We start from the raw sequence: 10,155 nt of genomic DNA on the forward strand, positions 1-10,155 counted from the left end.
ATAAAGGAATTCCTGGGGATTTCTCAGAGAAATCCCTGAAACTTTCGGATAAATTCCTGGAGGAACTACAGAAGGAATTCCAGAAAGAATAGAAAAACGATTTTTTTTGGAGAAATTCATAGAGGAATTCTCAGAGAAAATACTGGAAGAATGTCCAAAGATATTTCTAGAAGAATTGCCAAGCAATTTGAGGAAGAATTTAACGAGAGAGTGTAACAAGTTTCTTATGAATTGTCTACTGAGTCCACAGAGAACAGACATGGATGCTCGAACAAAATTTTGTAAAAAACGTGTGTAAAGATTTAAACCGTACCTCAGCGCCGCCAACGCAGGCTGCCCGACATAAAAACTCAATCTCACTAAGTGATGGCGTTGGCATATACTACATAAACAATGTAGTGCTGCCACCTAGGAGCGAGCCTAGGAGCAATTCGGAATGAACACTAGAACTAAAAAGTGAAACACGACAAATTTTAACCATATTTATCGGAACACTAGCACCGCGGGGGCATAACGACATACTTCAAAATAACCAGTACAAACTTCTACACAAGCACGCGAATGAAGATGAACGTCTGTTCTCTGTGCTGAGTCTTTTATTAAAATTCCACCGATTTTTTTTTGTGGAATTTCTCTGAATTTCTTTTAGGAAGATTTTTATGTCGAAATTTTCCATGGAAATTCGGAGAAATTCTCCTTATTTTGCAAGAAAAAATCTTTTTAATTTTCATTGAAAATTCTCTTAAAAATCCACGGAAAATTCTAGAACTTGTCCGACGGATATTCAGAGGAATGTCACATGGAAATGCCGAAAAGATCAGATGAATTCAGAAGGAATTTAGAAAACAAAATCTGGTTCTCCACAGAAATAAATAATGAAAAGTAAACAGCGCGTAAAATTTGAGATGCGGAAATTTACACTATTCTACGCGGAAATGGACCTCTTCCTAACAAGTTTGTTTACAACTTGCAAGCAATATTGAGAATTCACGTCAAATATTCTATACATTTAGACTATATCACGCGTAGAATTAAGCTAATAATGGCGTTCCATTTATGTGCATCATCTTTAGCGTAAATTTCAGTGGATTTTTCTATCTGTGTAGCTCAACGGTTGAATTAATTAAAACCGTTTTTGCCGTAAATTAGATCGTTGATTACGTTCCGATATAATGATCTAAATACCTTTCTACAGACACATCAAAAACGCTGCCACCGCTAAAGAAAATTCAAACAAATGCTGCTATCGAAAGTTTTTTAAGTGCGTATGAAGTCTAAAATGCGTTGCAGCTATCAATCGGCTAGTGTGAATGTTTTTCTATTAGATTTTTTATGTTTTAAAGATTTTAAGCCCGAGACACACACTTTACATTTCATTATAACTTTTGAAATATTTACATAATTTGCATATAGAAGTCACTGAATTTATAGGTAAATAATAAAATTGTATTTTCTATTCGCTGGCTTATTGATTGTCTTCAAGAATCTTCAAAAAAGTGAAAAAGTCTTCAAATATTTTGAAAAGTCTTCAAAATATCTTCACGAAATAAATGTCGTCACAGAGATTCAAATGTCTTCAAATTGAAGACATGTCTTCAAATCTGGCATCCGTGCACAAGCGCGTCGAGCCCAGTAGCAGTTGCTTCCGAATGATATGGAAACAATCGAAAAGTAATTTAAACATCCTTAATCTTCCTAGTACATTGGGGTCCATTTCGACCCAAGCACACCCAAAACACCGCTGTAATGTTGTAACGCAACGAGATAAAAATCTGAAAAATTCTGACTTTTCCTAACTTTCGGAAACTAAGATTCCCTGAGGAGAGTGCATTGGGGTCCATTTGGACCCAAGATTTCATCACGAGCACAAACACTCAAATTTCAACCGATTTTCGATCTTTAGTTACTAAACGAAAGCTGTAGGTTCCAATAACAAGGGTGTTTCATCCAAATTGACCTATCTAGTCCCTGGGGAACCTGTACTAAAGAAGTACTATTTGAGCTTCTCAATTTGGCACCAAATTGTCGAGTTTCGAGTTCGCAATCAATATTAAAAGTCTTCTGTAGTCTACAAATGTCGCAGAAAGATCTGGAACATCCGTAAAAGTGGATAATTCCAAAACTTCAGCACAGCGATTTTTTCGTAACCAAATCAATAGGGAAAGTCTTCTGTGACCTCCAAGTGCTTAAGAGACGGTGCTCCGGGAGATTCGGTTCATTCGTAAAAGTGGTCAATTCCAAAAGTTTATCTCTTGTTTATCAATAATAAAAGTATTTGGTATTGTATGGCAATGGTACTCCGGAAGATCCGGAATATCCGTGAAAGTGGCCAATTCCAAAAAGAATTCACAGAGGAACTTCCGGATTCATATTTCCTTGAGAATTTCTGGAAGAATTCCTGGAGGAACTTCCGGTAGAAGTTCGGTGGAGTTCCCGGAGCAGACGTCGTAGAAAATCCCAACTATTGATTGCACAATCACTTCGCCGCTACGGATGTTTTCGAAATAAAATATGGAGCTCTGGGATAAACCTGTGGAATTTATAATTTTGGCGGATGTCCCAAATTTCCCGGAGAATCAGCCGTTTACAATGTTTTCTAAAAATTCGAATGTGATTAACTTTTGGTAGGCCACAGAGGACTTTCAATATTTACTCCACATATAATATACCGTTACTATGTACATGAATGCTAACAAAAATACTCTGCTCTGGGATCAACTTTTAGGATTAACCTATTTTATGGATGTTTCGGGTTTATTGAGGACCGTTTTGTGGTCATTTCGGGTCACAATAGACTTTCACTATTGATTGCATAATCAATAAGTAATCAATAAGTAATAATCATAAACAAATTTGCTTTGAGATGAACTTTTGGAATTTTGTCACTTTTACGGATGTTTCGGATTTCCCAAAGGCCGTTTGTGGTCATCTCAGAATACTTAAACAATTTATTGCGTACACAATTTGCCCGTATGGAAGTTTATGATTAAAAAAGTAATGCTCTGGAATGATTTTGTGGTATCGGCCCCTTTCTGGAGCATTTGCGGGTCGCAGAAGACTTGCACAATTGATTGCACAGGAAATTCAATTATGAATAAATTGCGAAGCTCTGAGAAGTTTTTCTTTAAATTGGCCACTTTTACGTATGGTCCGGACTTATGGACCTTTTCATTATAGAGTAGATAAAATACTAATAGAGAGCTATGAAACGTCTTTGGTTAAGGTGGCGTTATACCTAGGCACTTGTAGAAATCCATGTTTTCCTTAAAAAAAACTTTATTGCATGTTCGCTGTCATATTTTTATATGATTACTCACAGCAATGCATTTGCGACTTTTTGGACTAACAAATAACACAAAGTTTGCACGAATTGCGTTGAAAAGTAAAAAGTTATTATAGGTTTGCCTTAGCGGGGGAGGGCATATTCATTGGCGTAACTAATAACAAAATATAAGGGGGGCTAACTGTTTTCTGTACCCAATGATGCCCAGCAGTTTTTGGAATTTGCTTTCTTCGGACTGCTCTCATCCCTCCAAACATTCAGAATCCAGAAATTCCTTGGAAAAGCCCTCCACGAATTTCTTTGACATGACCCCAAGGAATATTTTGGAAATTTCTTAGGCAATTCTTCCGGAAATTCTTTCAAAATTCTTCCAAGAACTCTATTGAAAATTTCTCCTGGAATTCCTTGATAAAAGTCTGCAGGAATTCCGATGGAAATTATTTCAGGAATTGCTCCGGATGTTCCTCCTGGTACTCCATTCCCTAAGACATTTCTCCAGTTATTCCTTCTGAATGTCCTTCCGGAATTTATTCCGAAAAATTAGGACGAAAATTCAGAAATCCTTAAACGAATTCTCAGAGGAATTTCGAAAGGACTCCTGAAGGAGTTTCCGAAATTTTTAATTTTCTCGAAGAATTTCTTTGCACATTCGTCTAAATTTTCGTCTAAAACAATTTTCAAGTTTTTCCTTCAATGATTTCTTCGAAAAATTCACCGGAAATTTCTTCAAAGATAAATCCAGAAATTCTTTTGAAAAATTAAAGAATGAATGCAAAGAATCCTTTTAGAATTTTTCTTAGTTTTTTTATTGATTAAAGTTCGTGTCCATTAAAAAACTATTTTAATTTACTTATTTACGCATTTTTAGAAAACATTTAGAAAATTTTCAAATTTAGTTTCACAGGTTTTTTTTTTCTTCGCCCATCTGAATTCTCTGATCGATTTTTTAAAACAGAATTTTGGTGAATATTTAAAGCTAAAATGAATTCACGAATGTTATAAAGTTCATAGTTCTTCGTACAACTAACTTACTTACTTATGGATCCTGTTCACCTCCGGTGGTGCAAAGGGCCGACTTAAAAGATCTCCATCCTGAGCGTTGCCCGGCTATCGCTTTAACTTGTTGCCAGGTTAGATTTCGGTCGACTTCTTTTATTTCTTTATTGAGGCTTCGCCGCCATGAGCCTCTGGGTCTGCCTCTGCTGCGATGTCTTGCTGGGTTCCAGTCTAATGCTTGTTTACAGATTTCGTTTCCGCCCCTACGTAGAGTGTGGCCGACCCAGCCCCACTTCCTATCCCGAATTTCTGTTGCTATCGGCCTCTGGTGACAACGACGATGGAGCTCGTTGTTTGAGATCCAGTTGTGAGGCCACCAGGCCCGAATTATATACCGCAGGCATCTGTTAATGAACACCTGCAGCCGTTGAGTGTTCTCCACTGATACACACCATGTTTCGCTGGCGTATAACAGCACAGATGTCTCGTTAGGGTTGAAAATTCGTAAAAAAACAATAACTTTAAAAACAAATTCCGTAGACTAGAACACCATTTGGGCACGGCAAATGCTAAGTAAAGCGTACCATTGGTACTTCGCGTACCTGAAGGAATAAAATAGATCCCATCTCGCGGTCATTAGCCTCTTACCCAGCAACCCCTATCCCTACCTACTCGTGATGCTGGCCGAGATACGAGCAACATTAGGGAAGATCGGGTAACCAACCCCGGTGGGAACTATGGTCGTATGTTGACAGGGAAGGGGGGGGAGGTTTGCTCCTCTCCGGAGGTGCAAATCTTACTGAGCGTCTGTACTCCATGTCAGGATCGGCTCACAACAGCGTCTGTTCTCCATGTTAGAGGCGACTGATCATCATCCGAGTGCCAGCGAAGTGAAACTGTGCATCATGGTCCACCGGCAATAAGGAGGAATGGTCCTCCGGAAATTTGGGGGGTTTGGTGTCAGGCTTTGAAGTCGGCCTCTAAACATACGCAACGAACAATCAACAAGAGAGTACGGACAGGAACCATCGACGAAGACCACTGCGACGAAAAGGGACTAGCGATTGGAAATTCGGTTCGTGGAACTGCAAACCTCTCAACTTCATCGGGAGCACACGCATACTCGCCGATGTACTCAAGGACCGTGGCAACACACACGAGCTGGGAACAGCTTTCATAGTGATGGGCGATATGCAAAGGCGCGTGATCGGGTGGTGGCCGATCAATGAAAGAATGTGCAGGTTGAGGATCAAAGGCCGGTTCTTCAACTTCAGCATAATCAACGTCCATAGCCCACACTCCGGAAGCAATGATGATGATAAGGACGCATTCTACGCGCAGCTGGAACGTGAGTACGACATGACAGCTGCCCAAGCCACGACGTCAAAATCATCATAGAAGATTTGAACGCTCAGGTTGGTCAAGAGGAGGAGTTTAGACCGACTATTGGGAAGTCTGCAGACAGAATCACAAATCGACCACGTTCTGATTGATGGACGGCACTTCTCCGACATTATCGACGTCAGGACATATCGTGGCGCTAACATCGACTCTGACCACTATCTGGTGATGGTTAAACTGCGCCCAAAACTATCCGTCATCAACAATGTTCGGTACCGACGACCGCCGCGGTACGACCTAGAGCGACTGAAGCAACCTGATGTCGCCACTGCATACGCGCAGCATCTCGAGGCAGCGTTGCCGGAAGAGGGTGAGCTCGATGGGGCCCCTCTTGAGGACTGCTGGAATACAGTCAAAGCAGCCATTAACGACGCAGCGGAGAACAACGTCGGGTATATGGGTCGAAGTCGACGGAACAATTGGTTCGACGAAGAGTGCAGACAGATTCTGGAGGAGAAGGACTCAGGGCGGGTGGTCGCGCTGCAGCAAGGTACCCGGCGGAACGTGGAACGTTATAGACGGAAGCGGAGACACCAGACCCGCCTTTTTCAGGAGAAGAAACGACGCCTGGAAGAAGCGGAGTGCGAGGAGATGGAACAGCTGTGCCGTTCTCAAGATACACGCAAGTTCTATCAGAAGCTCAACGCATTCCGCAAAGGCTTCGTGCCGCGAGCCGAAACGTGCCGGGATAAGGATGGGAGCATCTGGACCATCTGTTCGTTGATTTCAAGGCGGCATACGACAGTATAGACCGCGTAGAGCTATGGAAAATTATGGACGAGAACAGCTTCCCTGGGAAGCTTACCAGACTGATCAAAGCAACGGTGGATGGTGTGCAAAACTGTGTGAAGATTTCGGGCGAACACTCCAGTTCGTTCGAATCGCGCCGGGGACTAAGACAAGGTGATGGACTTTCGTGCCTGTTGTTCAACATTGCGCTAGAAGGTGTCATGCGGAGAGCCGGGTGTAACAGCCGGGGTACGATTTTCAACAGATCCAGTCAATTTATTTGTTTCGCGGATGACATGGACATTGTCGGCCGAACATTTGCAAAGGTGGCAGAACTGTACATCCACCTGAAACGCGAAGCAAGAAAAGATGGACAGGTGGTGAATGCGTTGATGACAAAGTACATGCTTGTGGGCGGAACCGAGCGTGACAGGGGCCACATAAAAAGACAGTGTTACAATAGACGGGGATACCTTCGAGGTGGTCGAGGAATTCGTCTACCTCGGATTCTTGCTAACGGCTGACAACAACGTTAGTCGTGAAATACGAAGGCGCATCATCTGTGGAAGTCGGGCCTACTACGGGCTCCAGAAAAAACTGCGGTCGAAAAAGATTCGCCACCGCACCAAATGTGTCATGTACAAGACGCTTATAAGACCGGTTGTCCTCTACGAACATGAAACATGGACAATGCTCGAGGAGGACTTGCAAGCACTAGATGTTAACTAAATAAATGAAAAAAAAAATGAATTCGAATTGGAATTAAATTTGGAGCAAATTAGGACTGGGACTGGATTGGGATTTGTTTTACATTTTGTTCAGATTTTGGAATTTTATAAGGATTGGATTGAGAATGGAATCGGATTTGATCAGGGTTTGCAGAAATCGCTCTCAATAGATAACGAACAACGATAAAAGAGAGGCAAAAACAGTTTGGAATCATAACAAGCCATGATAACAAATTTATCAAACTTGTATACAACTGCGAAAAAACAGAATGGAATAGGCAGCCCCCACAGAAAAATGGTGATTTTCGCTTTGTTTTTGCTCCTTTCGTGTTGGTTACTGCACTGTGTAGAACAAGTTGAAATGCACCATCAGAGCCAGTGCTCCCCACATTTGGAGCTTTCTAAAAGAAATTTATCATGGGGTATAACATCCAGAATCAGTTCTCTATCACGACAGCTTGCGAAAAAAGTTTCTCTCGGTATGCTACATATCGTATATGTATACAGAGATGATAAGTGAGAGACTTGCTCTTTCTCTTTAGGATTCAATCCCTGGATTTGATTGAGTTTCAACTTGGATTTCATTGCGATTGCATTTTTACAGGAACTGGATTGGGTAGTGTTGAGATTTGACTGGATTAGAAGTGTGATCGGATTGAGATTGAACTGCGTTTGGATGATTATTGGTTTAGAGTTGCATTGGAATGTGGGAGGGTTTGGATAAGAATTGATTTGCCATTGGATTGGTGTTGTCTTGGGAAATTGGGTAGGTGAGATTGAATTTATTTTATTTGTACTGATTTGAGCTTGAGATACGAATTAGATTTGAATAGGATTGAGATTGGATAACGATTGGATTGGAATTAAATTTGTTTTTTTTTTAATTAGATTAGGATAATGGAATGTCAGTGGGAATGGGTTGAGATTGCATTGAATTTGGATTGAATGTGGATTTGAATTGGACTGTGATTGGGTTTGGATTCAATTCCTACTGGATCGCGATTGCATTAGCATCAATCTGGATTTGATTAGGATTTGTTAGGGAAGGTATTGGGATTGGAAGGGGGAAAGAGTGGAATAGGGGCATCTCAACATATATAATATTGCTATACCGTTGTCAGGGGTGACAATGGGTCAAATGAGGGTGAGAATGGGTCACTGTTTCAACTGCTTGGAATGCTTGTAAAATACATTGAATGTATCTGAGAGCAAGCAGACTAAAATATAAGAGACCTTTTTAAACGGTTTTGCTCTACGACCTACGGACTGCTCGTGAGAGCGATGACCCATTCTCACCCCCAGACCCATCACCCCCGATGACGGTATTTTATACACATGTTGCATAATGTCTTAGAATTTTACAAGCTTCTCGTACAATATCTATATAAAGAAGCTTACATTTTTGTATAAGAATCTAGCAAATTAGCATATACATGGTTTTTACACAGATTTTGGTAGTTTATGATAAATAATTGTAAGAAAAACTAACATTCAATAGTTATGTGCTTCCAGTAGTGTTTAAGAATTGCATAATAAGCATGGAAATATAAAGTTTGATTGTTATACTGCACTGCGATAATCTGCTTTTAGTAGTGAAAACTGCCTCGAATGCACATTTCGCGGGTCTATTTACTTACCTACACTGGTTGTGTACTATACATATCACATGTCGACATTTATCGATGTAGTATTTTAGCAGATTTGAAACAAACTCCTTCGACGTCCTCACGTCTGTGGAGCGGACGTCCTAACGTCCCTAACTAGCTCACCTCGTTTCGGGGTTCTCAGGGTCGGCTTGAACCTGCTTAGGGGACGCACAGAGACAAAAGTGGAGCAGCGGACAACAACAATGATCCAAGACCATACCATGCAATTCAGGGCTAGTCGCTTAAAGAAAGGAACCGATTTGTTACATTTTACATACTTTTATTTATTTATGTTGTCATTCTTAAGGGTTAGTTAGGGTTAGAATTATCGTTGCGGCCGTTTTACAATTCTGAGCTCATACCTTTTGTGTATAGCGGGAACCCGCCGGCGAAATAGATGATATCGTTCCTCATGGTCACTCCTGTTTGTTCTTCCCTGGCCCGGAAAGGGGGGGGGGTCGGTTTCGATTTTGGGAAAGCGGGAACTCCTGGTTGCTTGACGCAAGAAAGGGGCAGGGCCGATTTGATACAGGGTTTCCGGGTCGCCTGGCACCCCGTCGATGATGATGCTGAAATTGTCGTGCGGTCCACACCGGGACTGGTTGCCACCGTAGTGACGAGTGTGACCGTCCTATGCCGAACTCCTCTAAACGCACGAGGAAGGGTTTTCTTGGTGGCTTGGCGCCCGGTCGACGATGTTCTTGACGATGGTTCTGGAATTGTCGTGCGGTCCACGCCGGGACGGCTTGTCACCGTTGTGACGGAATATGAGCGTCCTGTGCCCAACTTCTCCAACAGCACGAGGAAGAGTTCTCTTGCCTTCGGCGATTTCACGAGGGGCCAGCCTGCCGCGAGCGTGGAAAAATGGACTTTCCGGTGTTTGTCCTCTATTTGATGCGGGACCGAGATAGGTGTAGCTTGCCAAAATAAAACTGGTACGGACACGTGTGGCCACGAATATCGGAACTGCCTACTTCCGGATTGTCCTTTGCGGGCGTTGAGGGGGCGAAGATCGTTGTGCTCTCCCTACAAAGGTCTGTCCGCCTAGGTACCGCGCTGGGCTAGGAACAGTCACTAGTGGTCCACTACACTATGGTCATGCACTTAAACCGCCGTAGGCACGGCCGCTACAAGGATCGCTTTCGCTCGGCCGAGGAACCCTTCCCGGTATCCCTTTAGCCAGCTTCGATTGGGGGGGAAACGGGTGGTAATATTTCCCGTCCGGAGTATTTGGTGGTCTTCAGGCGTCTACTTCCACCACGTTTTTTAATTTTGCTTGGACACTCGCGAAAACAACTGTCTTCCTCGGCGTTCACTGACCAAATACCCCGTCTCCAGTCTTGCTTTTTTTCTCCTCCTCTCTTCCCTTCTT

Source organism: Armigeres subalbatus, chromosome 1, assembly GCF_024139115.2.
Source record: "Armigeres subalbatus isolate Guangzhou_Male chromosome 1, GZ_Asu_2, whole genome shotgun sequence".
NCBI lineage: Eukaryota > Metazoa > Arthropoda > Insecta > Diptera > Culicidae > Armigeres > Armigeres subalbatus.